Below are 6,567 nucleotides of genomic sequence, written 5' to 3' on the forward strand. Positions count from 1 at the left end.
CATGTGAATGGATGGACTGGTTTGGGCGAAGTGATGGTGGTTGAATTACCTTCTGCTTGGCTTATGCTGGCGTGGGGTAGTTTAACCAGTTGAGTTACCTGCTGTTTGGCTTATGCTAGCGTTGGGTAGTTTAACTAGTCATCCAGTTTTCCATTTGGCCATAGCTGATGGAGGAATGGACGACGAGTCACAAACACTGTCAGAAGGCGTGTGGGACAACGAGCGTTTGGCAATTGCTGACGGACGTGGCCAGGCGTAATAGCAGGAAGGGACCCTTGTCTGGTTTTTGCTGACAAAGGTATTGATTTATATTTTATCAGAGTTTCTTTAGGTTTAGCTATTTGGAATTTCTCCTGTTACAGGTTAGCAACTTGCGCAAGCAATCGTCATACGACATTTCACAACATTCTACACCGTTTACAACATCGTGACAACGTTTATGACAACATACAACATTTCACAACATCCTACACCGTTTACAACATCGTTACAACATTTATAACACCATACAACATTTTACAACATGCTACACCGTCTACAACATCATTACAACATTCTACATCAATAGCAACATTTTCAACATCGCTTTCCACAACTTGATTATATTTTCTTTTTTTTTGTTAAATAATAAACGCTACTTTAAACAGAAGTGTCTCTATTATTTTACTTAGAGAAATTTTTTTATAACGAACCCTGGTATACTCGCTGAGTATACCCCAGCTATAGATAGGGCCGGGAAAAGGTCGTTACAAACTTCATAGTAGCATAGATTGGCAAAATGCTTGAAAGCAGAGTCATCAACGCTAATATAGGAGCGGGCTCCGTGACCAGGAGGACTACAAGGGGCACCCCACAGGGAGGAGTATTATCACCCCTTCCCTGGCTCCTGGTGATTGACGAAATCTTTCAAATCTTTAGGGCTAAGAAAACAAAAGTTGTTCCCTACGCCGATGACGTTGCCATCCTAATCTCAGGCAAATACTTGTCAACGATTAGTGAGCTCATGGAATCGGCACTTGGTGAAATCTCCAGGTGGGCAAAAAGCAATGGCTTAGGGGTGAATCCTACTAAGACAGAGCTTGTCCTGTTCACACGGAAAACTAAAATACCTACTTTCACCTTACCCTGATTGGATTGAATTACACTGATTCTTTCCTCGGAAGCCAAGTATCTTGAGGTCGTCCTTGATTCCAAACTAAATTGGAGAAGGAATATTGAGGAGAGAACTAGGAAAGGACTAGCTGCATACTATGTCTGCAAAAAGACCTTTGGGAAGCGATGGGGATTGTCACCGTACGTAGTATACGGAATGTACACAACGATCATCAGGCCTATCATTACCTATGGGTCTCTCCGCATCGGAAAAATAGTACGCCTCAACAGGGTTTAAATGTAATACTACATCTCCTACCACTGTTGGTGTTCATTCAAGGCTGTGCTGCCAAAAGTGCTCTCAGGCTTCGGGAGTCTAAGCTGTGGAAACCAGCTAACTACGGACACCGTACAATTTTGAAGGAGATTAGAAGGAGGGGTCAGGGTTCAATCAAGGCAGATCTAGACTCGACTACAGACTACATGACACCAACACTAGATTTCTATACCAGAATTCCCACTCTTTATCCAACCAGAGATAGCTGGGAGCTTGGATGTGTGACAGGTAACTCTGAAGTTACTGTCTACACAGATGGCTCAAAGATGGAGGGCGGTACGGGAGCAGGTATCTTCTCGAAAGATATGCAGATAAGGCAGTCCTACAGACTCCCTGATACTTGCAGCGTTTTTCAGGCTGAGATATATGCTATTGAAAAAGCGGCTAACCTTATACAACAAAGTACAATTCGTCCATCGAATATCACGATTTTTGTGGATAGTCAGGCCACTTTGAAAGTGAAATTGAATCACTGATGAGCATCAAACATCACAAGGTCTCTCTTTGCTGGATTCCTGGGTATAGCAATAACGAAGGGAATGAACTAGCAGATGAGATGGCCAGAAAAGGTTCTGCAATGCATATAAGAGAGGCCGACCTCACAATACACACACTAATGTGTGACCTGCTTAGGATAATAGAGGAAATCACCAACACGGTGACAGACAACTTATGGACTAACCGCGAAGACTGTGAGGTCGCCAGAACCTTATGACCGAGGTTGGATAAAAATAAAACGAAAAGCCTTTTAGGCTTCAGCAAACCTGCAGTTCGTGTGCTTACTGGAGTACTAACGGGGCACTGTGCCAACTCGCCTCTCCCGGCAAAACTATTCGAGGGCATCACAATGGGCAATATATGCCTCCGAGTGGAAGTGCACACAATTGGCAGCACGCGCCTTCCGAACCTAACCTAACCATGAAGCAGCAAAAACTAAAAACAAAATACAGCCACTTGACCAAGTGCATAAAAAAGCCTGCTTAAAGAGACAAGCGAGCATGGGTAGACAAGCTCGCCCAAAACGCAGAAAACACTGTAGCTATAAGTGACAGAAAACGACTGTATGAGATTACTCGAACTTTCTCGGGGAGAGAAAGTAGCAGCAGAAAGGCAGCGTGCCTTCTCTTTTTGACAAACGAAAGAGAACAGATGGATCGCTGGACTCAGTACTTTAGAGAAGGATGAAATGCGCTTTGCTGATATGCTCAATTATCTCAACAGTATTGATATGTCACTGCAATTCAGAACTAAAGTTATTGCGGCAATGAAGGATCTTAAAAACAATAAATCACCCGGTATTGATAACATTTATGCTTAATTTCCCAAAAACGACCCCAGCATGTCTGCAGATGTGTGAATGCCCGTCTTTCACCAAATGTAGGAAAATGAAGTATTTCTAGATGACTGGAATCAGGACATACTTCTCAAAATACCAAAAAATGTGACTTAAGTAAATGCGATAACTATAAAGGTATTATGCTTTTACCTATTCCAAGCAAAATCTTCACAACTATTTTTTTCAAATGTATGGGTTATTCGTGGAACACAATATGCACAGAAGCAAACAATTGAGTGAAATTTAGAAAAATAGTTGAGACCCTATGGTTCATTGGAAGAAGAGGACTGAATTGACGAATTCAAAAAATATCAGGTATTCGAGAACTCAAGACAATTAAACGAGCTTTGTAACGCTTCAAGGATTATTCATTGGGTATTCTTTGGATAAGATAATGAGGTACTTCTGAAGGTAGAGAACTAGAGTAACTACTGAAAAAACAAAAGCTATGTTCATTACAAAATGAAGAAATCAAAATCTAAAGAAAATAAAAGTCAATAATGTAATGTAAGTCAATAAGGGGAAGATAATGTAAAATATTTAGGTCTAGCTTTTGACAAAAGATACACTTGGTTAAAGAATATAAAGGTCAAGAAGCTGGCTTGTAATAAAACTCTAAATGCTCTAAAATTTTTAACACAAGAAAATTAAGTATGAAAAATAAAATTCTGTTTTATAAGCAAATAATTAGACCTATACTTATGTTGCTCCATCGATGACTCCATTAGATAACTTCAAACTTATCAGAATATTGCATTGAGATGTATGCTAAAAATTCAATGGTACATTAGAAATGAAAAGATAAGTGCAAAAGTAAGACAGAGCGCTGAAATTGTTTAGTTCTGTGGATACTCACAATAGTTCAGAATTGCACGCTCTTAAATCAAATGCAATATATATTTCATCTGAAAGATATGCTGTCTGAATAACTCATTATTAGAATTCAAGCTCTTTTTACAATGAGAGATGAAAGCGACAATGCAGAAATACCTAAAGAAAAAACGTTTGAACGTCCTTCTGTATACGTAAGAAAAAGAAACTCCAATGCTTCGGTAAATACACCTACGTATTTCATAGATAATGAAAATATCTTTATTGTACCTATCAGAAAAGGCATGATAAAAGAACATGTTTTAAACAATGACCATTATAGAAAAGTGACAGCTAATTTAGAGATTTCTACACCTATTAAGTAAAAAGTAGCAAGGCATTAATAGTACATAAAAGAATGGAGGTAGAAGTAGATACTTAAAAAATGCAGAAAGTGGTAGAGAAAAAAATTTTGAATTAAAAAGTCTATTCAACATTTTAAACATACCGTGAACTTGAGCTATATCCTAATGTAATGAAGCTGAAAAGCGGTGGAGTCCATCACACATATTTATTCACCTCACTTTTTTCCATTTTTTTTATAATTATTTTATTTTATTTATAGATACCTGAAGCATCTTGAGGCAGCGATGAGGACGTTAGTCACATACCATGGAACATTTATCATTTCTTGTAGAATCTGAAAATATAACCTTTGATAAGTATTGATTTTGGATGTTGAAGATGTGCCCTACAGCTAGATGCCGTATGTCCATACTGGTTTTACCACATTTTTGTATAAAATAAGCTTATTATTGAAAAAAATTGAAGATATCTTGTTCAGCAGTCAATGCTACGGCTTTAATTCCCAAGGGATTTTATATTCTGCACTTTTTTTGCGGAATAATTATTGTTAGAGTAATTTTGAAAACCCAAAAAATAAACATGTTTTAAATGGCGCTTGCTGAAGTTTTTGAACCTCAAGGGGTTTTTAAGTACAGGCTTACAAATATGTCCGTTGATTCCAAGCTAGTTCAACCAGCAGTTATGAAAATTACAGAAAAAAATTAATCAGAACGAACTACATGAATTTCCGACAGAAAAGTATCTACAGCAAATGACACCTTCATGGCGACCTCCATAGTGGCAGAAGACCTATCTGGCCTCATTAACCTAAATAAAAGCGAGATGACACTCAATAGCAGAGTATTAGTAGCGGTTCTTCTTTCCCTCATAATAATGTATTAATCAGGAAATTAACTGGATTTTTTCGAAACTAGCTGTTGTTTAGTTGATTGGTCAATTTGATTATTCCGAAGATTTATGTTGGTTACATTAAACTCTTCGCAGCTCTTTAAGATTTTCTTCGCGATGTAGTTCTTTTGGGCTTTACTTTCTCCGCTCTTGTACTGTAGAAGAACTTATATAGAAAACTTAGACTAAAAATAAAAAGGCCATTCTTATTTAAATACAAATGTCTTTATTGATAACCTCTGGAATGATATAACTTGTGTATTGTACATATATAAATACCTTAAAAAACTAAGCAAGTTGCCATTATATAATATAAAATGATTTATATTAATTTTATTAATATTGCGAACTAGGCACAAGCTTCATACACTTTAGTGTTAGGTATTGTTACTTCTCAAACATATATACATACCTATGTATAAATCTGAGATTTCACCTCAGGTTAACCTTACCAACTTCAACTAAGCGTATTTACATTAACAATAACGCTAGTTTCGAAGCGTTTTTCATTGATATTAATATTGATATTATTTATTTAAATGTAATATATAAAAATATGGTCTCATTTATTCAAAAATTAAAGCAATTTAAACCAATATTCTGAGCTGGACTTATTCTGCATTTTGCTGCAATAGCCATATGCATACATTATTTAAAATATATATTTCCTGCTGTTATTTATATTTGAAAATACAAATTATATTTTTAATTGCACTTGTGTTTCTCCGCTTTACATCTATGTTGCTAATTTCTCATGTTAATCTTTTTGAAATTATAAAATATATTTTATAAATAATATTTACACTTAATGATCAGTTCATTATCATACGACGTATGCGATTATTGTATAGCTAATTTTTTGTTATGGTTATGTTAGGGTTATGTTATGGTTATGTTATGGTGATAGGTGACATATTACGCATATCTCGCAGACACATAAATTTTTTTATTCAGACAGTGGCAACTTAAAGAATAGATGAGTGCATTTCATAAAAATATGCTTGGAGTTAATGAATCATGTACTTGTATTTAGTGATATCGAAGGAAGGCTTTATTAGAAAAATTATATTCATCTTAGGAACATATGCTCAATTGTGATTAACGCACAAAAGACTTGTGATTGTGATTGTAATTGGTATTTATGTATACCAATTGCTGCCAATTGCTCAAATCTATATTTATGAAAGTATAAAAAAGTTTCATAGAACTATTCAGTCTGTTACTTGAATTAAATGAGTGCCTCTTTTGTTATTTAACATGTTAATTAAAAACAATATATTTATGTAATAGATATATATATATATATATAAAGTAGAATGAAAGAATTCTAGTTATAATACTTAAGGGTTCAGAAATACTGAATATCAACCATTAAAGTTGTTACTTCTAACTTATAACAATTATTTTTCATATCTCCACGAAAGTGAAAAGCCACTGTCTAATACATAGAATATTCCTATGCAATTATATAAAAAAAATATTATCACTCAAAAAATTAAAATTAAAATATTAATAATAAAAATTATAGTAAATGTTATTACAATGCAACCACATCATGTTTTTAATGGTTAAACCTTTTTGTTCGATATTTACGTCAATAAATGGAATACATAAATAAATAATTAAATAATTAATACATAAAATAATACATAAAAATACATAAAAGTTATTATATGCCTGTGTTATATTGTTTGAACTGATTTAAAGGTTGGAGAGAGCATAAGTTAAGCCATCTATG

This window comes from Teleopsis dalmanni, chromosome 1 (genome assembly GCF_002237135.1).
Source record: "Teleopsis dalmanni isolate 2A chromosome 1, ASM223713v2, whole genome shotgun sequence".
Lineage (NCBI taxonomy): Eukaryota > Metazoa > Arthropoda > Insecta > Diptera > Diopsidae > Teleopsis > Teleopsis dalmanni.